The sequence below is a fragment of the Rhinoderma darwinii genome, chromosome 1 (genome assembly GCF_050947455.1).
Source record: "Rhinoderma darwinii isolate aRhiDar2 chromosome 1, aRhiDar2.hap1, whole genome shotgun sequence".
In the NCBI taxonomy this organism is placed as follows: Eukaryota; Metazoa; Chordata; class Amphibia; order Anura; family Rhinodermatidae; genus Rhinoderma; species Rhinoderma darwinii.
In genome coordinates this window covers 662,225,824-662,250,267 of record NC_134687.1, presented here as the reverse complement: position 1 = coordinate 662,250,267, position 24,444 = coordinate 662,225,824, and the positions used below count along the sequence as shown (strand labels likewise).

Below are 24,444 nucleotides of genomic sequence, written 5' to 3'. Positions count from 1 at the left end.
CTGCCGGTCTGCTCCAACCTCTGCCTGTGCCCAACGCCCCCTCGCAGCATATTGCAATGGACTTTATCACTGACCTTCCTCCATCAGTGTGATGCAATGTGGTGGTGGATCGGTTCTCCAAGATGGCTCATTTTGTTCCGCTGACTGGCCTATCTACTGCTCTTTGACTAGCTAATCTCTCTTCATTCAGCACATCTTCCGCCTGCATGGCTTGCCTCTCACATATGGTCTGATCGAGGGGTTCAGTTCACCTCGAAATTCTGAAGAGCTCTCTGTAAACTCCTGGATGTGACATTGTACTTTTCCTCAGCCTACCATCCCCAGTCCAATTGTCAAGTCGAGAGGATTAACCAGATCATGGAGAATTATCTCTGCCACTTCATCTCCATGCAGCATGATGACTGGGTACAGTGTGAGTTCTCATGCAACACTCGCACAAGTGAGTCCACCAGTTCCACACCGTTCTACATTGTGTACGGTGAACATTTTAGAATCCCTCTTCCTGTCTTGGCTACATCTCAGGTACCTGCTGCGGACTCTGCATTTGGGGACTTTCTGCAAATCTGGCAACAGACCCGGTCCTCTATTCTGCTAGCAGTTGATCGCATGAAGCGAAAAACGGATATTAAAAGGAGAGAGCCGCCTCTGTATCTTCCAGGTACCAAAGTCTGGTTGTCCTCACAGAATATCCGTCTGAAGATGCCTTCGTACAAGTTTTCTTCCAGGTTCCTCGGACCCTTTGAAATACTACAACAGATAAACCCTGTCTCCTGTAAGCTTCGGCAGCCTCCTACCCACGGAATCCCCAAAACTTTTCATGTGTCCCTCCTGAAACAGGTTGTCTTGAGCCACTACAGTAAGACTCCCAGTCCCGCAGTTGCTCCCAGCGGTTCATCTGTGGTGTTTTTTTAGGTGAGGGAGATCCTGGACTGCAAGAGGGTAAGAGGAAGGACTTTCTATTTGGTAGACTGGAGAAGGTTTGGTTCTGAGGAGAGGTCCTTGGAGCCAGAGGAGAGCCCTAATGCCCCTACCCTCATTAAGAAATTTCTCTCTCGCTCTGGTCCCAAGAAAAGAGGGAGTAAGAGGTGGCATACTGTAGTGTACACGGCCGCGAACCGCCGTTCCTACTCACCCCTCAGCGGCTGCGGCCATGGATCTTCCTAGGAGACGCCAGCACTCACTTCCGCTCTGTTCGGCTGTGTCCCGTAGGGTGCACGCGCACGCTCATGCCCGGCTTTAAAGAGCAAGTGCGCGCACATGAATTTTATTATTAATCAGCCCTAATCTCTCTGTACTATAAAAGGTGCCCTCCGCACTATAAAAGGTGCCCTCCCCTTTCACTCCCTGCCTGAGCATTGTTTTGTAATTCCCATGTTAGTCTTTGCAAATGGTCCCTCTGTGTTATCCTGTTCCCATGACCTACTGCCTGTTACTGTGCTGTGTTGGTTCCTGAGCCCTAAGTCGTGTTGGAGTCGTGTTCTGTCATCGGTCAAGTCTGCTGTCGTACACCACGTATGGCCTAGCCTGATATCCTCCGCCTTGTGTGACATTCTCTGCCGTCTAAAGTTCCATCTGTGCCTAGCTACTGCGACTGTCCAGATTATTCAGGTACCCTTGTGCTGAAGTTTGTATATTTTGGGTACTCTGTTATTTGACCAGCTGCCTCCACGCTACGGCGGTGCGGCATAGTGGGTACACGTACCCACAGATCATGACATTTGCTACATACTTAATGTGTTCTAGAAAATGGACATCTGGTGACTGCAGCCATTATTATCTAATTTTCATGTCCATGAATCTCTAAAATGATCCTGTTAAATGAAGACTGTGTGTAAGGTTAGATTTTCAGCAAATATATTAAACCCCCCCCCCCCCCCCCCCCCTGGTCTCAGGACAAAATTATAAGTGTGATGGGATACATGGTGTAATATTGCCTGGTGCTGTTCAGTTGTGCCCCTCTGCCGGGGATACACTGTTTTAGGGTCCCCTCTGTGTTCTCTCAAAGAAGTCATAGCGCTTCTCAGACTGTCGAACATACTCTATCTGTTCAAGTATTGGACAGAACTGCTCACGTGAGCTGCTCTGGCCAATTCGAGAACAGTGGGAGTGTCTCATAGTCAAAGAAGTGCTGAAGTCATTATGGAACAGCACAGAGGAAACCCTAAAACGGAAAATCCACGTGAGAGGGGCACAACTGAAGGGCACCAGGTAATGTTACACCATATACACTATCATATTAAATACATTGTCCTGGAACTGGAGGGTTGCTTTAAGCTGTAGTATTAAAGTGATTTCTAATTGGTATTGAAGGATCAAATGTGTTGGTAGGAGAAAGGCTTGATTGCCAGGTAAGGTGGCGCTCACATTTATTTGTTTTATTAAGTCAAGGTTTATGTAATAAAAGCGCTGACTAGGAATAGACCAGAAACCTGTACTTTATCATCGATATATACATTATTTTTCCAAAATGTTTTTATTGCTATTTGCACAATAAATATCTTTTTTACAGTTGAACAAAAACAACAAAGCGATAACACCACTGTATCTAGGAGCGATGTTATATTAGAATTTGTTGCTGATCTTGCGTACAAACTTCAAGTATTTAGAGGCGTCTACTAAGTTATTAAATAGGAATGAACATCGCCACTATCAGTACAATAAATCATATAGTAAAGAAAACAATAAAATAACACCAAGTCAAGTATCAAATAGTGCTTTAAATAAGTATAAGTAGGAGTTCCTAAGAGGAACTCAAAGCCAGCCATGCTTCCCACGTTCCACCAGATATAGCCACCCAATGAGGACTAAGTACCCTATTCCCTTGCGACATGTATAGGTAAAAAAATGTGCCAAAGTGTTTTAGAGTGAATCGTGCGATTCCGCCTATCGGTGAGCATGTCCAGTACTCACATTTCATAATATTGTTGTTATGATATCGGCGGAGACCCCATCAATACCCTTTCCTGGTACCATACAGTGTTCTGGAAATTATTTTGTATAGCTTCCCTGATCCGGTGCGGAAGTACAGAGATACAACCCCATGTGCCAAAAAAGGAGTCTGAGCGCTGTCTTGCATATCGAAGTCTCCGTCCAATCCATTTTAAACAAAAAAGGAAATTTATCCAAAAACAATTGGAATGGCGGTGCTTGTTTTTGTAACCATGTTTGTAAAATAGATTTTACACCTGCTGCTGCTATTGTTAGGGATCTGCCAGCTACTACGTCTAGGTATACTCCTGGGATTAATCAATCCACACCTGAGGCCAGACCTGTTCGACTGACACCATCTCCCACCAACCAGGGTGGCAGGCTCAGGAGTGGGAGAGCCTATCGTGGCCTGGTCAGTCGGAGTTAGCTCCGCCCCCTGTCCTTTTATTACCTGCCCTGTTCTCTTCCTCAGTGCTTGTAATTCTTCTGGATTCCTGGCCTCACTGCTGCTTGCTCCAGCCTGCTCCTGCCGTGCTTCTGCCTTGCTGCAGTTCCGCTTACCCTGCTTTGCTTTGTCCCTGGCTTGCTTCCTTCTCCGCGCCCACTTTGGTATACTCTTCATCCTGGTCCTGCATTCTCATTCACCGTGGCGTTTCTTCGCGGCGTTCCGTGGCTACTGCCCCTTCCCTTGCGTGTTCCCTGTTTGTTCTCCCGTGCACTTAGACAGCGTAGGGACCGCCGCCCAGTTGTACCCCGTCGCCTAGGGCGGGTCGTTGCAAGTAGGTAGGGACAGAGCGGTGGGTAGATTAGGGCTCACTTCCATCACCTCCTTCCTGCCATTACAGCTATCATGTGCAATAATTTACCTGCTCCCAGTGTATAGTTATAACTTCCTTTGTCCAAGCATCCAAAAATAGGCCACAAGGCATCATTAGGAACGAAGTTAGTCCGGTGTGTTAAAGTAAAAGTTTTTAGTCTATCCCCAAATGATTTCATTACAGGGCATGGCCACAAGCAGTGGTACAGATTTGCATCAGTCCCACTACATTTAAAACAGGACTATTGTATATGCCCATCAAATAACCCATTGTGGGAGTGAGATACGCTCTGTGACATATCTTCATTCTCATTTCCAAATACCTAGCAGACGGTAAATATTTATGAGCTTGTTCTTTTGCCAACAGAACATTTCCATAAGTAAGAGTTGAATAATCCAGTACCCACTTGGAAAGAGAAACTGCCGCCTCTGCATAATTTATTAGTATGTGTAGAGCTTGATAGTTTCGTGATATCGCCCCCTTAACAGTTGTGAGTTTATTGAATTTCGCATGAATAGTGGGGTTCCAATCTCTATCGGTTAGTTTATGTAATAAAGTGTTAATATAATTTTTCGCCTGAAAATACATGAATTGTGGGAATAAGATATCTGGATATTTCCGCAGAAGCTCTATTCTTGTATACATCCTCTTTTCGGCAACATGAAGTAAGAAATATATGTTTTTGATACCCGCCCTTTACCAGTGTCGAAATATTGCATGAGACCCATCATCCTGGAAGTTGGGATTCTTGACTAAGGTTAGATAAGGTGAGATCAAAGGGGAAACTTCCAATATGCATCTGATTTTGTTCCACCCTTTCCATGTAGAAAGCAAGAGAGGATTATCTTTCACTCCTTCCGGCAGCATTTGATGCTGTAAATGAAGCATGGTGGGTAGTGCACAATATGGGAGGAGGTCTTGTTCTAACTTGGAGTCTGAAAAATGTGATTTGTTATTTATCCAATCCCTTATCACCCGAAGTAAGGATGCCAGATTATATATTCTGATATTAGTGAAAGCTATCCCTCTGTTGAGTTTAGGTTGTTGTAACAGTTTGTACGCTATCCTTGCCCCCCCCCCCCCAATAAAATTACGGTATAAGAAATGTAGACTTTTTTTTGTCCCCCTGGCGTGGGATAAATTGGGAACGTATGAAATAGATATAAAAGTCTGGGTAATTCGGTCATTTTTAAGAAGTATGCTCTTTCCAGTTATGAAAGGGCCAGAGATCCCCATATCTTCAGAGTCCCCTCCAAAGTTTGTATGTATGGACGGAGATTTCAGCGAGAAAGCTTGCCACCTAAACGGATATGCAGATGACCATAAAGGTCGTGACAGTCCCCTAAGCAAAAGTGCCTCAGTTTTATCAATGTTGAGAGTGTAGCCCGAAAGGCTTCAAATGGTGGACAGGATCCTCAATATATGAGGTATGGCTTGTTTGGGATTGGAGATCAGGAGTATGTCATCCGCAAACGCTGCTAATTTGAGTTCTACCTCGTCTTTTTTTTATGCCCTGAAATGCTGGGGAGATCTGTAAATGATGTAATAAAGGATCTATCGACAAATTAAAAAGTAGGGGAGAAAGTGGGCATCCTAGTCATGCCCCTCTAAACATATCTACATGAGGTGTGTTATGTCCGTTAACCGTGATTTGTAGTCCTAGTGTCAGTTTGTAGGAGCGCTATGTAGTTCATAAAAGTAGCACCGAATTTGCGCTGTGTTAGGGCCTCAGTCAAGAAAGGCCATTCCACCTTATCAAACGCTTTCTCCGAGTCTAGACTCATGAGCATAGTTACCTGGCTATGTTGATTTTGAGCTATCACTGTGGCCGCTACTGCCGCATGAATATTCTTTATGCACTGGCTTCCCTAACTGAAGCTTGTCTGTGTTGGACTAAGTATTTGTGGTACAATGAGCTGTAATCTTTTGGCTAGAATTTTAGATAAGAATTTATAATCGCTGTTCGGCAGTGATATGGGTCTATAAGACTGTGGGTCAATCGGATCTTTGTTTAGTTTTGGCAAGAGAATAATTCTGGAGTCCGTAAAGTAGTCTGACAGAACTGTCTGTGTATAAGCGGAATTATATAGGTTAGTTAAAGTTGGAATTATTTCTGGAGACAGCATTTTATAAAATTCAGCCGAGAATCCATCCGACCCTGGTGTTTTACCATTTACAGATGCTTTAATTACATCACAAACTTCCTCCTTTTGTATAATAGAATCGAACATATTTTGCTGTTCCTCTGGGTGGGCACCTGTAAAGTGTGAAGGAAAGATCAAATTTTTAAAGGGTCCGCTGGGGCAGCTCGATATAAATCTTGAAAGTAGTCCTGGAAGATTTTCCCTATTTTGTCCGGTTTACAGGTTAAGCTCTCTGTTTGAGGATTACGCAGTGTCTGGATGGGTTTGTATGGTTTAATTCACTTTGCCATAGTGGCTAGTAAAGATCCTGCCTTATTTCCCCATCTATAGAATCTATTCTGTGTGTGTTTGACCTGCCATTGTGGGTTCACTTGTCCAAAAGTTTCTAGAAGATGTTTAGCTGTTATATTTGTTGAGCTTGAGGGGTCGGGTCCTGAGCATATATTGATTGGGCTGACCGCAAAGATGTATGTAGTTTGTTGAATTGTTCCCGTTGTATTTTTTCCTATGTGCTATGTAGCCAATTATGTGACCTCGGATTACGACTTTTGCCGTTGCCCAGAGCAAAGGTGCATCTTCTAGGTGTTCCATATTATCATCCAGGTAGTTAGTCCATTGTATCTTTAAATAGTATTTAAAGTCCTCTGAATTTACCAGGTACGATGCGAACCTTCAGAACATAGTTCTCTGTTAAGGTATAGCTATCCGAAAAGACATATGTATAGGTGCATGATCCGAAATTGGTATTGGGTTAATTCGGGATACGAGATGGTGTGTAAAGAGTGTAGTGGATATAAAAAAATAATCAATATGAAAATTTGTTGTGTACCGCAGAATGGCATCTGTATTTCCGTGAGTTTAAGTTTGTGATCCTCCAAGGATCGCAGGAACCCAGTTGTTCCTTAAAGTCCACAGATCAATCCACACACTGCTCATGTGGTGACACGTTTCGTCACCACGTAACTTCCTCAGAGCTCTGGGAAAGTCAAGTGGTGACGTAACGCGTCAGCGTACGCACCTCTTTCTGTGACGTCAAATGCCGAGCATTGTGTGGATTGATCTGTGGACTCACCTGTGGAACCGCTTGCTGCATACACGTTTTAAACGTATAACCTTCATGCCGATGAGAGCCTGATGACTCAAGAGCTTGACGACCACAGAGACGTGGTTAATATACATACGTTTCGTCCTAGTTTACTTGCCTATTAACCCATATGATATATGGTTCATCAAGGAACTCTCTTCATTTGAACAATAACTGTTTCTTTTCAAAAACCACTATTGCCTTTTGGGCTCCTGCGTATTTCTGGCCTGGATGCCGGCCACAACATGATCTCTGGAAAAGCACCAAAGCTTGCAATCTGACAGATCCACAGCACATATGGAATTTAATGACAACATCTCAACCTCCACTTCAGAAGCCATAACTATTGGCGATAAGTATATTATTTGACATGGGCTGTTGAACAAATCTTGTTGGCTAAAATCTGCATGCTATGTTGATGCAATTTATTGCAATTTTTCATTGTAATTTCCTACAGCGAGTTCTATAGGTTACACATATTGTTTACATCCCTTTCATTGTATCCTTACAGTGGGATCCATAGGTTATATATGTGGATGCACTCATGTAGTGCATCAAGACGTTACACCCATTTTTGTATCCACACCTGACACATTGAATATGTTCCACACATTAATTACAATCGCTAAACGCATGATCTGCACATTGCCCATTACTAAACGGGTCTATTAAACGCATGATCTGCACACTGCCCATTACTGAACGGGTCTATTACTAGCTTACCATACTGCAACACTTGATCTTGATGTTATAATCCTTGATTATTATTGATAATTCATGTGTACTAGTGACCCGGCCGGGCCTGTGGTGTCTATTTTTGTTTGTCTATTGTATGTATTTTGTGTTTGATTGTTTAAATTGATACAGGGTCGCACTTATCGCTACCCTCTGTTTCTTAACTTACTGATAATACATTTTTGATATTTTTATACATCGCTGAGCCGAGTGCCAGTTTACCAGTGGTTTCCCCTCAATTTCCCTTTCTCCTTGCCCCTTTCCCAGTTCCCTTTGTCCCTTTCCCCTTTTCGCATTATAATAGTTTACACTTACTGGTTGGCACCGTACGATTTGTACTGAGCTCTAGCATTTAATATGATCCAATCTCATATATAGTTTAGTACATAGTACATCTGCAATTCAACAAGTTTTTAAAGGAATGTGCTAAAGTGGGGACTGTCTCTCCCCTAATTATGATTTGATATTCTCAGCCATCTTCCATGTGAAGGTGTCGCCTGGCATCCAAAGGATTGTCAAAGGTTAGTGATCTTGTTCCATCTTTTATTCTCCGCTTGGCCGGGTATAGTAGTTGAAATTTCGTGTTCTCTGCTAGCACTTTACAGATGGGTACAAAAGTCTTCCTCTTTTGCGATACTGCGGCTGAAAAATCTTGGAAACTTAAGATTCGGTTACCCTGAATCCGCAACTCCCTTTGCTGTCTATATGCCCTCAGAATTCTCTTTTACCCATAAATTTAGATATTTTTGCAATAACCTAACGTGGTCTGCTATTTCCGTTTCCCCTGTTGGCATCCAGAGGGCCAATTCCAAACGCTCTTTCAATTGTTAGAGGGTCACTCAGTGTCTCCAATTTCAGAGCCGCTGGCAGTTCCTTAGTCAGTCGAAAAGATGTTCCCCTCCTACACCCTCTGGGATGCCAACAAAGCGCAGATTGTTTCGACGATGTTGGTTTTCCATGTCTTCCACCTGGTCTCGGAGTGCCACCTCCAATGTTTGGCTGTGTTGTAGAGTGGTTTCAAGGTGGGCAATAGTTTGTTCCATCCCTTGCACCCGAGTTTCCAATTCCACTATTCTATGCGCATTGTTAGTAATTTGAGATAGCGCAAAATTTATTGAGGTATGGAGCACTTCGAGACGTTTGTCAAACAATGGGATCAATAGTTGTGATACTTTGTCAGCCACCAAGACTGCTTGAAGATCATCCCTATTAAAAAGTCCCAGAGGACTAGAACTAGGAGAGCGGTTTGGAGGAGTGATGTCATCTCCTGAAAAAAGATCAGCCGTATTGGATACCTCATCAGGTGAAACTTTACTTTTAGTATTGGATGTTTTGGAAGTGGCCTTGTATTTGGCCTGCAGCTTTTGTATATGCATTTTTCTGTCCCTGATCTTTAGTCAGCTCGCAGCTGTCTGCCAGACGATTTTGTAGTAAGATTTCTGTCCATAGCAAGGTCCCAGCGGACCGTTTCAAATGCAAGGGAGAGGCAGAGTTATAAATGCAAAATAGGTTACATAAAGAGCACAGTCCCCATGTACATATTTCTATTGCCTCATTTGAAGAATAGGCGCCCTCTAGTTGCGGTCATCTAGTTAGAAGATGTAACAGAGGAGGGCAGTTTTCCCAATATCTGTGTCGTAAAAGTGAATGCGATGATCCAGTCGGTAGTGATTACCAGAGATAGTAGAGTATCCTGTGCATATAAAAGAATTCTCAGTATAAACCGTCAATGGATGTCAGTCCGCACATAAGAGTATAGTGCACTTCAGCGTCAAGAGATTCAAAGTTACAGGGATGTAGAGAAATCTACAAATCAGCCACTACATGGCGTCAGACACTGTGCAGTTTCTGCAGTAAGTTGTATTTCATATCTAAAAGTTTCCAGTTCACACGCAGGGAACAGTAGTTTTTAAGGAACGTTATTCTCCTCAAGTCACATAGATAAGCAAACCACATTGATATGTTGTCATGCAGTGAGGCAAGTAGGGTAGCAGTGCAGAGAACTTCTCTGTATCCAGGCGGTGATGTAGTGTCCGATACCAGTGAGGTGTCCCGGTCGGTCTTGCGGGAATGTGTGAGAAGTCGTCAGCGGTCAAGCACTGCAAATCATCCCACTACACTGAAGGGAGCCGTGCTGGAAGGGACCCTCATCTCTTTCCGCCCTTTCTCCGGTGGTCGTTTGTGTCACCTCTCTTGTAGCGTGTCAGGGAATTAGGCCCTAGATCCCGCGGCCTGGCGGGTAATGGCACCGCCGCCTCTAAGAGCGATCTCACACTCACCTGTTGGGCCGAATTCGGCAATAGATAATGAGCTCCCGCAGCAGAGTAAGGCTGTCTCCGGGGTGTAGTCGTGTCTCAGGTCTCAAAAGCCTATGATGCTTGGTCCAGAGACTAGGAGCTGCAGCGTGGAGCAGGAGCCAAGTTGAAACGCGGCCATCCTGGATGTCCCGCCATCGGAAGTCCATCTATATATTTTATTTTGTAATCAGTTTTTTCTTTAAGCCAAAGCCAGGAGTAGAATCAAAACCAATTACGTATACTTCTCCTTCCTGCTTGATCCACTTCTGGCTTTAATTTAAGAAATAAAAATAAAAAAACTCCGTCAAAACTGCATTTGTGTTTGTCTGAAATGAATGTTATAAATTTTGTCTGCTTTGTGGGTTAAAAAAAGCTAATTATATTCATCCTAATCCTAACAGAAAACTCCAGTAAGAAGACTGAGGGAAACTTCATGCTATCCATAAATCATAAAGTAGAAGATAAAGATATGCAGCAGTCTTCAGGAGAAAACCTCATTACCCTTAATGTAAATCCAGGACTTCACAGTACAGATCTATCATATATTTCCCCTAATCATGAGGAACCTTCTCCTGACCAATCACAGATTGCTACCACAAGTACAGCTCAGAAAGGCGGTAAAAGGTTTCAATGTGGTCAACAATGCACAAAAATCTCAGGTCTTTTAACACAGAGAATTCTCACAGGGGAGAAGCCGTATTCATGTTCAGAATGTGGCACATGTTTTAAGTATAAATCAGGTCTTGTTAGACATTGGAGAATTCACACAGGAGAGAAGCCGTATTCATGTTCAGAATGTGAGAAATGTTTTACACGAAAATTTGATCTTACTGTACATGAGAGAAGTCACACAGGGGAGAGGCCGTATTCATGTTCAGAATGTGGGGAATGTTTTACACATAAATCACATCTTGCTGTACATCAGAGAAGTCACACCGGGAAGAAACCGTAGTCATGTTCAGAATGTAGGAAATCCTTTAAATCGAAATCACATCTTGCTGTACATGAGAGAAGTCACACAGGAGAGAAACCGTATTCATGTTCAGAATGTAGGAAATCCTTTAAAGCTAAATCACATCTTGCTATACATGAGAGAAGTCACACAGGAGAGAAGCCGTATTCATGTTCAGAATGTGGGAGAGGTTTTACACAAAAATCACATCTTGCTGTACATGAGAGTAGGCACACAGGAGAGAAGCTATATTCATGTTCAGAATGTGGGAAATGTTTTACACGTAAATCAAATCTTGCTGTACATGAGAGAATTCACACAGGAGAGAAGCTGTATTCGTGTCCAGAATGTGGGAAATGTTTTACAGATAAAGTAAGACTTGTTGTACATGAGAGAATTCACACAGGAGAGAAGCCATATTCATGTTCAGAATGTGGGAAATGTTTTACACAAAGATCAGGTCTTGCTATGCATATGCGAATTCACACAGGGGAGAAGCCATATTCATGTCCAGAATGTGGGAAATATTTTACATATAAATCATGTCTTGTTGTACATGAGAGAAGTCACACAGGAGAGAAGCCATATTCATGTCCAGAATGTGGGAAATATTTTGAATATAAATCACGTCTTGTTGTACATGAGAGAAGTCACACAGGAGAGAAGCCGTATTCATGTTCAGAATGTGGGAAATGTTTTACAGATAAATCACGTCTTGTTATACATGAGAGAAGTCACACAGGAGAGAAGCCGTATTCATGTTCAGAATGTGGGAAATGTTTTACATATAGATCACATCTTGTTAGACATGAGAGAAGTCACACAGGAGAGAAGCCATATTCATGTTCAGAATGTGGGAAATGTTTTACAGATAAATCACGTCTTGTTATACATGAGAGAAGTCACACAGGAGAGAAGCCGTATTCATGTTCAGAATGTGGGAAATGTTTTACAGATAAAGCAAGTCTTGTTACACATTTGAGAATTCACACAGGAGAGAAGCCATATTCATGTTCAGAATGTGGGAAATGTTTTATTACTAAATGCAAACTTAAGGATCATCAGAGAAGTCACACAGGGGAGAAGCTGTTTTGATGCTCTATATGTGGAATATATTTTACAAGGAAATACGTTTTTTAAACTTAGAGAATTTACATGAAGCCATATTCTTGTTTGGAATGTGAGAAATAAGATTCTAGGGATTGCTCATCCAGGGGACAGTGATACACCATGGACCAGGATAAAGGGATAATTCACCTTATCAAAGTCCTACAGTCCACACAACTTTACTCACTAAGTATTTCATGCAGTAGGTAAGCAAGCTAGTACGTCTAAAATTTAGAGATAGGGAAGATACTCCGCTAAGATACCAGAAAACTCGCCACTTGGGCAGATGGTTGTTGAGGATTGGTTGGGCTATTCTCATGCTCAGGAGTTGGCACCACATCCTGGTTCTTTATTGTGTCTACATTTTATTAAAGTAATGGAGGATTGCCTGTACTATAGTGGCACCCTGACTGGTGTAGTTAGTGCTCAAAAACTAAACTGTAATGTAACAGATAGTAGCCTGGGGTATCAGCATGGACAATAAAGCTCCAACGCATTTCAGGGACTGAACGGACCTATTCGTCAGGGGTAGGATTGCCCTAGCTGATCTGCTTCTCATTATTTCACTAGAAAAGAAAAAGAAGAATTAAGTCTAAGGAAACCAAAATCATCTGTTACTGCGTTCTTATAATTAAGTGTACGTGAAAGTGATTAACTGATGTTTAACCCGTTAGTGACCGCCAATACGCCTTTTTCACGGCGGCCACTAAAGGGCTTTATTCTCATGCATAAGCCTTTTTACGGCGCTGCATCAGAATAAATTAAACAGAGCAGGGAGCTGTCAAATCTCCCTGCTCTCACCTGCCAGGCGTAGCTGAGGGCTGGGGGCGTCCCTATTTTAACAGGTGAGATCAATATAAGTATCGATCTCGCCCGTTCGCCCATCTTGAGAGTAATTTTTGGAGAGAAGGAGGGAGCTCCCTCTCATCCCACTGACACCTGGCGATAAGATCGCCGAGGTCCTGTGTCTCCGATGGCAGCCGGGGGCCTAATAAAGGCCCCCAGGTCTGCCTGTAGCGAATGCCTGCTAGGTCATGCCGGAGGCATGTCCTAGCAGATGCCTGACCGTTTTAAACGGCCAGGCAGTAATACACTGCAATACAAAAGTATTGAAGTGTATTACAATAGCGATCGGAGGATCGCATATTAAAGTCCCCTAGTGGGACTAGTAAAAAAAAGTTTAATAAAGTCAATTAAAAAAAAAAATGAAAAACCCGCTTTTTCCCCTTACAAACTGCTTTACTATTAAAAAAGTTACACACATTTGATATCACCGCGTCCATAACGACCCCGTCCATAAAGCTATTACATTACTTAACCCGCACGGTGAACACCGTAAAAAATTAATAAAAAATTACGGAAAAATTGCTGTTTTCTGTGAATCCTGATATTAAAAAAATTTGATAAAAAGTCGCATCTACTCCAAAATGTTACCAATAAAAACTACAAGTCTTTCCGCAAAAAAAAAAAAGACCTCATACATCTGCATCAGCGGAACAATAAAAAATGTTATAGCTCTTTAAATATGGAAGAAAAGCGTTTTTGCTGTATAAAAATAGTAAAACATACAAAAAAACTATACAAATTTGATATCGTTGCAATCGTAACAACCCGCTGAATAAAGTTATTGTGTTATTTATACCACACGGTAAAACGGCATAGATTTAGGACGCGAAAAAGAGTGGTGAAATGTCTGATTTTATTTCTATTCCCCCCCCCCCCAAGAAAAGTTAATCAAGAAATAATATGTACCTCAAAATGGTGCTATTAAAAAATAAAATTTGTCCAGCAAAAAACAAGACCTTATACTGCTATGTCCACGCAAAAAAAAATAATTATTGCTCTTGGAATGCGACGATGGAAAAACGTAAAAAATAGCTTGGTCATTAAGGTCTAAAATAGGCTGGTCATTAAAGGGGTTAAATAAGTACATTCTGTGTGGACTTCATCTTGGATATTTGGAATCCATTTTGTCTTAAAGGCTCCGTTTTGTGTTTGAAGAGTCATTATATTGAGTGATCTTGACCTATGTTACCGCCATATATGTCCTGCCTTACGATTATGCACTGTCCTCTTTTTGTTTTATTTTAGGTACATTTTGGTTTTATGGCTGCTATTTAAATGGTATTTACAACTGTTTTGTGTCTTAATAAAGAATGTAGTATTTTATTTTCCGTATTGGGTGGATATTCTTTATTATAGCATTATGTGATATCAGGGGACATTACAGGGAGGAGGTAGAAGAGGAGAGGACTAAAAGTCCCAGCATGTCCAGGCTGTTATGATATATCAGAGGACATTACAGGGAGGAGGTAGAAGAGGAGAGGACTAAAAGTCCCAGCATGTCCAGGCTGTTATGATATATCAGAGGACATTACAGGGAGGAGGTAGAAGAGGAGAGGACTAAAAGTCCCAGCATGTCCAGGCTGTTATGATATATCAGAGGACATTACAGGGAGGAGGTAGAAGAAGAGAGGACTAAAAGTCCCAGCATGTCCAGGCTGTTATGATATATCAGAGGACACAACAGGGAGGAGGTATAAGAGGAGAGGACTACAACTTTCAGCATGCCCAGGCTTTTATTATGATATATCAGAGGACACCGCAGGGAGGAGAGGACTACAACTCCCAGTCATAGGCAAAAATTAAGACATTAAAGCGTAACTAAACGTTCGATCAACTTTGTATTTTCTAGCAGCATGTGTAGTATAAATATATTTTGTAATATACTTTAATAATTCATTTGGATCCCTTTTGTGTTATAAATGGCCACTCTGACACTTTTCTACCACATTTTATTTCTTGTATTTCTCCCGTTGCTAGAAGAAATCTGTACACCGTTTGAATGTATCAGTGTACAGAGTCTGCTGCCTATGAGTACGGGTGGGTGGTGGCCCCATCCTCACGTCAGATGTTCACGCCCCCATCGTGACGTCAGGAAGGTCTCTCTGCCTCTATACACTACACAGTTCTCTAGCATTAGAGCGCATGGAAGACACTGTGCGCACTGGTCTCTGTGCCTGGATGATTCTCCCCCTTCCCTCCAGCAAAGAGTCTCTGGACACTGTAATCTGAGCTGCTAATTAGCATCAGATAAGACTAGGACTGCTCCGTACCGCCCCCCCCCCCCCAATCACCCTGCCGTTTTATCTTCCCTTCCCTTGCCAGGGAAAGTGAAAAGAAAACCTCTGATTGCTTTCTTCTGGAGTGTGCAGAGATATTTCCATCTCTATATATAATGTGTTGTGCTTTGTATAGCTCAGTGCACGCTCACAGTATTGTAATGATCACCTCGGAGTTCACTGCCCATGAAAGATACAGACAAATCATAACATCACACACAGTAAGACACGCCCCTAGCAACTGCCAGAATCAGGAAGTGTGAGAAAATAGATGTGGATGGTTTCACAAGAAAAAAAGCTGCAAAAAAGGTACTTTGAAGTGAAAAAAATTGCTAGGAGTAATGTATTCACATAGAGGGACATAATAGCAGTTTAAATATGTTTTTAGCTACGCTTAAAACTTTTTACTAATGTATCAATATGGAGAATACTGACGTGTCTAGTAGGAGAACTGAAGCTATACTGATTCTATTGTGTCAGCTAACAGACAGAAAGTTACAGGAAGTTCATCTGTTCAACTAACCATTGTGTATATGATAAATTAGCCTTACCACATTTTGTTATGTAGACTATTGTTTGATAATTAATTTAACTTGGCCACATTGTGTAATGTAAACATTTGCTATTGTATGCTAATTCTTTCGGTTTCCTGGTGCACATGTCACACATACGTCATATTGGCTATATAAACTGCTGTAATTAATGATGATGTCCGTTCTGAATAAGACTTCAGAGCTCTGTACACACAATAAACCTTCTTAACCTAAAGAAAGTGAATGATGTGATTTCATATGGAGATTGAGAAGAGTCTATACTGCCATAACATTTGGTGTTCCCGCATGGTCCTTCAGGACGTCCAGATGGGAACAAGGAGTGGTGCTGACCGAGACAGTGGATTCATTCTTGGGCCCAAGCCGGTGAGCACTTATTGCCTGTGACTCCGCTCTGTCAACCGGTATACACTGGTTCCGTCATTGAGTCTTCTGAAGGTAGATCAGCGCCTCTGGTAGACAATGCGCATGCGCATAATGACGTATTGTGCGATGACTCATACACACAGGTGCTAGGATTACGCAATGTTTAGTTCTACGTAGTAAGAGAGTGCACAACGCTATCAGCCGATCCAGCGAGGGTAAGATGTTTTTAACTTTATTTTATACACCTGTTTTCTAACATTCTCACATGTTATTATACACATGTAGCCCATCTGATTGATTGGCCTTATTACAGTGAATGCACTATTTACACTATGTATATGGAGTGTTTCTAACTTATTTTTTTATTTATGTATTAGCACATCTATGGGGGATTCCATTGATATAAAATTTTTTTGTATACTTGCTGTATCACTATTACACAATTTTACTATATGTATGTAATTGGCTTTATGACCTTGTATTACATATATATGCGTTCTGTGTGTCACATTATTATGCTTGAGAAAGGCTCGTGTTGAGCTGAAACGTTGCACTGTGGAATAAAAGGATCTTCACTTTGAAAATTTGGTAGTGCTGTCTCCATTTCTTTTTATTTAATGATTTGATGTCACACTTCGTGTGTGAAGTGGCGGGTAACCACTTCTGTCCGTGAATCTGGACAGCACTCTTGTGACTACTATTGCGCACATGGTCAGGAGTGAGTTATCGAGTTAACAATTGATCAAAGAAAAATAGAAGTATATGTATGACTTGTTTTGTATACATAAGTTCTGTGTCTTTTCTGTTGGGGTTAGAAGCGTTTCCACTATACTTCTGTGTTGTATTGTCTTGTGATGTGGATGTATGGACGGTTCTCTCGCTATCAATATAGTGAATGAATGAATGAAGGACCTTTGGAAGGTGTGTGAATGTATGAGGCAAGTGAAGGGTAAGGCTGGATTCACACGAGGTCATTACGTCCGTAATTGACGGACGTATTTCGGCTGCAAGTCCCGGACCGAACACAGTGCAGGGAGTCGGGCTCCTAGCATCATAGTTATGTACGATGCTAGGAGTTCCTGCCTCGCTGCCGGACAACTGTCCCGTACTGTAATCATGTTTTCAGTACGGGACAGCTGTCTGGCAGAGAGGCAGGGGCTCTTAGCATCGTACATAAGTATGATGCTAGGAGCCCGGCTCCCTGCACAGTGTTCGGTCCGGAACTTGCGGCCGAAATACGTCCGTCAATTACGGACGTAATGACCTTGTGTGAATCTAGCCTTACTCCTGAACTGTCTGCGTACTATGAGGGACGGTAAAAGTCTCTGAATCCCGTGAAAGGTCCGCTGTCTAATGCTCCGTGTTACACTCCGTAGCAGGAGTTAGTAGAGAGTGAAGCAGGGAATGTTCATGTACGGAGTAATAGTATTATCCTATGTATCTATAAGAATGTTACTCTATTGTATATGCCTGCGCTTGAGTTACTAATATTTGCATTCTATAGAAGCAAAATGTGTCGTGTAGTAGTAAGGTTTAGTCCGGTGATATTGCCTGTCTATTAACCCCTTCCCTCTTTGGCCACTTTTGACCTTCCTGACAGAGCCTCATTTTTCAAATCTGACATGTTTCACTTTATGTGGTAATAACTCCGGAATGCTTTTACCTATCCAAGTGATTCTGAGATTGTTTTCTCGTGACACATTGGACTTTATGTTACTGGCAAAATTTGCCCGATACATTCAGTATTTAATTGTGAAAATCACCAAAATTTAGCGAAAAATTGCAAAAATTTGCATTTTTCTCAATTTAAATGTATCTGCTTGTAAGACAGGCAGTTATACCACACAAAAATGTTGCTAACTAACATCCCCCATATGTCTACTTTAGATTGGCATCGTTTTTTGAACATCATTTTATTTTTCTAGGACGTTACAAGGCTTAGAACTTTAGCAGCAATTTCTCACATTTTCAAGAAAATTTCAAAATGCTATTTTTACAGGGGCCAGTTCAGTTGTGAAGTGGCTTTGAGGTCCTTAGATATTAGAAACCCCCAATAAGTCACCCCATTTTAAAAACTGCACCCCTCAAAGTATTCAAAACAGCATTTAGAAAGTTTCTTAACCCTTTAGACATTGCGCAGGAATTAAGGCAAAGTAGAGGTGAAATTTACAAAGTTCATTATTTTTTTCCATAAATTCATTTTGAATACATTTTTTTTGTACCACAGAATGTTTTACCCAAGAAATGCAACTCAATATTTATTGCCCAGATTCTGCAGTTTTAGGAAATATCCTACATGTGGCTCTAGTGTGCTACTGGACTGAAGCACCGGCCTCAGAAGCAAAGGAGCACCTGGTGGATTTTGGGTCTCCTTTTTATTAGAATATATTTTAGGCACCATGTCAGCTTTGAACAGGTCTTGTGGAACTAAAACAGTGGAAACCGCCCAAAAGTGACCCCATTTGGGAAACTACACCCCTCGAGGAATTTATCTAGGGGTGTAGCAAGCATTTTGACCCGCCAGTTCTTTTGCAAAAATTTTTGGAACTAGGCCATGAAAATGAAAATCTACATTTTTTCAAATAAAATGTAGGTTTAGCTAATTTTTTTTCATTTCCAAAAGACCTAAAGTAGAAAAAGCACCACAACATTTGTAGAGCAATTTCTCCCGAGTAAAACAATACCCCACATGTGGTAATAAACGGTTATTTGGACACACAGCAGGGCTTAGAATGGAAAGAGCGCCATTTGGCTCTTGGAGCTCAAATTTAGCAGGAATGGTTTGCGGACGCCATGTCGCATTTGCAAAGCCCCCCTAGGGGACAAAACAGTGGAAACCCCCAACAAGTGACCCCATTTTGGAAACTATACCCCTCGAGGAATTTATCTAGGGGTGTAGCAAGCATTTTGACCGGCCAGTTTTTTTGCAAAAATTTTTGGAACTAGGCCATGAAAATGAAAATCTACATTTTTTCAAATAAAATGTAGGTTTAGCTAATTTTTTTTCATTTCCACAAGGACGAAAGGAGAAAAAGCACCATAAAATTTGTAAAGAAATTTCTCCCAAGTAAAACAATACCCCACATGTAGTAATAAACAGCTGTTTGGAGACACGGCGAGGCTGAGAAGGGAAAGAGCGCCATTTGGCTTTTGGAACTCAAATTTAGCAGGAATGGTTTGCGGAGGTCACGTCGCATTTGCAAAGCTCCTGAGGGGACAAAACAGTGGAAACCCCCAACAAGTGACCTCATTTTGGAAACTACACCCCATGAGGAAATTATCTAGGAGTACAGTGAGCAGTTTGACCCCACAGGTGTTTTACAGAACAAATTGGAAGTAGGTCGTAAAAATGAAAATCTACATTTTTTCAAATAAAATGTAGGTTTATTTTATTTTTTTTTCCATTTCCACAAGGACTGAAGGAGAAAAAGCACCATAAAATTAGTAAAGCAACTTCTCCCGAGTAAAACAATACCCCACATGTGGTCATAAACGGCTGTTTAAACACACGGTAGGGCTCAGAATGGAACTAGCACCATTTGGATTATGGATAGTGTCTGTGCGCCATGTCACATTTGCTGAGCCCCTGTAGTACTAGTACAGTGGAAACACCCCAAAATTGACTCCATTTGGGAAACTGCACTCCCTGAGGAATCATCTATGGGTATAGTGAAAATATTGATCCCAAAGGTTTTTTACTGAATTAATTAGAATTAAGCTATGAAAATGAAAAAAAAAATTTTCTCCCAACAAGATGTCGTTTTAGATCAACATTTTTCATTTTTACAAGGAATAGAGAAGAAAAAGCACCCCAACATTTGTAAAGTAATTTCTCCCGAGTACGGTAACACCCCATATGTGGTTATAATAAGCTGTTTACGTATATGGGAGAATTCAGAAGAAAAGGAGCGGTATTTATCTTTTGGAGCGTAGATTTTTCTGGAATGGTTTGCGGACGCCATGTTGCATTTGCAAAACCCCTGATGTACCAAACAAAAGTGACATCAGGGTATATGTAATATGTGAGGAGTACATCAGGATATATGTAATATGTGCGGAGTACATCAGGGTATATGTAATATGTGAGGAGTACATCAGGGTATATGTAATATGTGCGGAGTACATCAGGGTATATGTAATATGTGAGGAGTACATCAGGGTATATGTAATATGTGAGGAGTACATCATGGTATATGTAATATGTGAGGAGTACATCATGGTATATGTAATATGTGAGGAGTACATCAGGGTATATGTAATATGTGAGGAGTTCATCAGGATATATGTAATATGTGAGGAGTACATCAGGATATATGTAATATGTGAGGAGTACATCAGGGTATATGTAATATGTGAGGAGTACATCAGGATATATGTAATATGTGAGGAGTACATCAGGATATGTGTAATATGTGCGGAGTACATCAGGTTATATGTAATATGTGAGGAGTACATCAGGATATATGTAATATGTGAGGAGTACATCAGGGTATATGTAATATGTGAGGAGTACATCAGGGTATATGTAATATGTGAGGAGTACATCAGGGTATATGTAATATGTGAGGAGTACATCAGGATATGTGTAATATGTGCGGAGTACATCAGGATATATGTTAGCTGTGAGGAGTACATCAGGGTATATGTAATATGTGAGGAGTACATCAGGGTATATGTAATATGTGTGCAGTACATCAGGGTATATGTAATATGTGCGGAGTATGTAATATGTGAGGAGTACATCAGGGTATATGTAATATGTGAGGAGTACATCAGGATATATGCAATATGTGAGGAGTACATCAGGATACATGTAATATGTGAGGAGTACATCAGGGTATATGTAATATGTGAGGAGTTCATCAGGATACATGTAATATGTGAGGAGTACATCAGGATACATGTAATATGTGAGGAGTACATCAGGGTATATGTAATATGTGAGGAGTACATCAGGATATATGTAATGTGTGAGGAGTACATCAGGGTATATGTAATATGTGAGGAGTACATCAGGATATATGTAATGTGTGAGGAGTACATCAGGATATATGTAATATGTGAGGAGTACATCAGGGTATATGTAATGTGTGAGGAGTACATCAGGGTATATGTAATATGTGAGGAGTACATCAGGATATATGTAATATGTGAGGAGTACATCAGGATATATGTAATATGTGAGGAGTACATCAGGGTATATGTAACATGTGAGGAGTACATCAGGATATATGTAACATGTGAGGAGTACATCAGGATATATGTAACATGTGAGGAGTACATCAGGGTATATGTAACATGTGAGGAGTACATCAGGATATATGTAATATGTGAGGAGTACATCAGGATATATGTAATATGTGAGGAGTACATCAGGGTATATGTAATATGTGAGGAGTACATCAGGGAACATGTAATATGTGAGGAGTACATCAGGATATATGTAACATGTGAGGAGTACATCAGGATATATGTAATATGTGAGGAGTACATCAGGGTATATGTAATATGTAATATGTGAGGAGTACATCAGGATATATGTAATATGTGAGGAGTACATCAGGATATATGTAATATGTGAGGAGTACATCAGGGTATATGTAATATGTGAGGAGTACATCAGGGTATATGTAATATGTGAGGAGTACATCAGGGTTTATGTAATATGTGAGGAGTACATCAGGGTTTATGTAATATGTGAGGAGTACATCAGGGTATATGTAATATGTGAGGAGTACATCAGGGTATATGTAATATGTGAGGAGTACATCAGGGTAAATGTAATCTCTGAGAAGTACATCAGGATATATGTAATACGTGAGGAGTACATCAGGGTATATGTAATCTGTGAGGAGTATATCAGGATATATGTAATATGTGAGGAGTACATCAGGGTATATGTAATATGTGAGGAGTACATCAGGGTATATGTAATATGTGAGGAGTACATCAGGGTAAATGTAATCTCTGAGAAGTACATCAGGATATATGTAATACGTGAGGAGTACATCAGGGTATATGTAATCTGTGAGGAGTACATCAGGGCATATGTAATATGTGAGGAGTACATCAGGGTATATGTAATATGTGAGGAGTACATCAGGGTATATGTAATATGTGAGGAGTACATCAGGTTATATGTAATATGTGAGGAGTACTGTGAAGGATGGGGTGGACAGAAGTTAATGTTTATAATAATTTTCTTTCTTTAATAAAATATAGACTATAGAGTTGTGTACATAATTGTGATGAAGCAATAGTAGGATTAGATAAGTATACGTGGCAAGATGGCCCCTGAACAGGGACTACGCACTAACAAAATAACAAGTCACTTCCTGGTATGAACGAACTATGAACTATGAAGACATATCTAAAGGACCAGATAAGGGTGAACCTATCCAAGGATGACACAAAGTAACAAGAGGCTTACAGTGATACGTGCTTTTATAAAAGTGTGATAACATGTACCCACCCCCAGGAGAAAGGGGATATAGAACAAATGTGTGTAATAAATAAGTCAGTGACGCCTGATGCTGAGTGAGGAGCTTTGTACCAGACTCTGTGTGGTGTGATTCCTTTCGTACGAACTCAGCGTATTATCCCTGCCGGTTGAGACTGATTAGTACCCGAACATTTTGGCGCTCGACGTGGGGCCACACTCGAGGGATAAGCCGTGTCCGTGATCGACGACCCCCAGACGCCTCAACATCGAATCACCAGCCACGCTCCCAGGAAGTCTGATCAGCTTCAAATAAAACACGGTAAGGTTAAGTTCATGTTTATGAATATTGGCTCTTATCCGTGTGGGAGAGTGAGCAGGTGATAAGATACCGAGGTATTTGGAGTCGATCCCGGCCACACTCTCAGCGACAGAGAGTTAACCCGCTGTGTGGTTCCAAGAATCATAGTATAGATAGTCGCGTCTCGCCGGCATAGGTGACAAGTATAAGTGTAATAATTTAAATAGTCGCAGGGTATAGGTTGATACCATTAAGACGACATGTGTAAGTGTAATAATTTAATTCGTCGCAGGGTATAGGTTGATACCATTAAGACGACAGAGACAAATAGTCGCAGGGTATAGGTTGATACCATTAAGACGACAGAGACAGACAGTCAGTTATAATTGTGTTTAAAAAAAAAAAAAAATTATTTGTGTTTAAAAAAAAATAAAAAAAAATTAATTGTGTTTTGTGTTCAGAAACATCGAGAATAAGGTTTCATTCTCAGGACGGTGTTAAATATAGAACAGTATGTTTAATGTGTTTAAAAAAAAAAAAAAAAAAAAGAGACAGGCAAGAAGAATGTAGAAAATAGTAAGAAAGTTATGCACATATGTGGCATATTTATAGATGGAAGAATGGGCTGCAGCTCTTAGGGAAAACAAGGGAAGATTAAGTGACGAAGGAAAGTTAGATGAAGCATTAGCTTGGCAAAGAACAGCCATAGCCATAACTAAAGACAAGTTTACTGAGCAAGAAATACGAGACAGAAAGGGTAAAATCATCAAATATGTGTATTACAAAGAACGTGTCCAGCCACCGCCCTATAATGGCGACGGTGGAATTCTAACTTCGTGGGAGTGTCCCAGTTGTGGTTAACAGAACCCGCCCCAAGCTGAATATTGTGTATCATGTCACTTTCCACGCCCCGATCCTCCCATATATGCCACGCCTTCGGCACCACTCCCCGCCCCAGGAGGCCATTTTGGTACACCTAAACCTGTTGTTCCGTTATATCCGGTACTCACACAAGAAGGTGGATTTTATAAGCCCCCTCCGTAGGATGTGGCCACGCCCGGCCCAACCAAATCAGTATGAAATAATCACCTTGTTAATTTTGTCATTTGTAGTGTTTTTTCTATTTACAGAAGTTCCAGTCTAGTTCACTGATGAAACAACACGTCATCATAATATAGAGATGGTGGCCGTCAGATTGTACTGTTAAACATTAACGTAGATAATTCCTGTACAATGGTGTGATAAATGATTGCAGATACGTATGTTGTTTTGCCGGCATTGAAAGTGTTAAGATGGTGAGAGAAGAAGTTGTGAGAAGCTGCGAGTTTGTGACCTCCCTCCCCCCTAAAGTGTGCTGTGTTTGGGAGGAGGAGGAGGGGGGCTGACTGGGTGCAGTCTGCAGGGCTGATGAGACAAAGGGATTTCAATATGCACTGCTGAGAGATATATATATCAGTAATGTCTACAAACCTAAATACATTTCTTCTCTTTTGCGCAAGCGCTGTTGGTTATAAAAGTTACGATATTTATGTGTTATGATGTGATCAGATTTCATGTGTTTTGATGTTAATTCAGATGTATTAAACTACAGATACTGTGA

General features: G+C 41.1%; 1 long non-coding RNA gene and 1 pseudogene across 1 annotated transcript in view; one reads left to right on the top strand and one right to left on the bottom strand.

Annotated features, from left to right (window-relative positions):
- The window catches only part of LOC142664525 (uncharacterized), a 55,599-nt pseudogene extending 41,360 nt beyond the window's left edge, over nt 1-14,239 (top strand).
- Nucleotides 9,436-24,444, bottom strand: part of LOC142664599 (uncharacterized) — a 29,440-nt gene continuing 14,431 nt past the window's right edge. The window contains exon 3 of the long non-coding RNA XR_012851334.1: nt 9,436-11,004. This is a non-coding gene — a long non-coding RNA (uncharacterized LOC142664599). The remainder of the gene's footprint in view (nt 11,005-24,444) is intronic.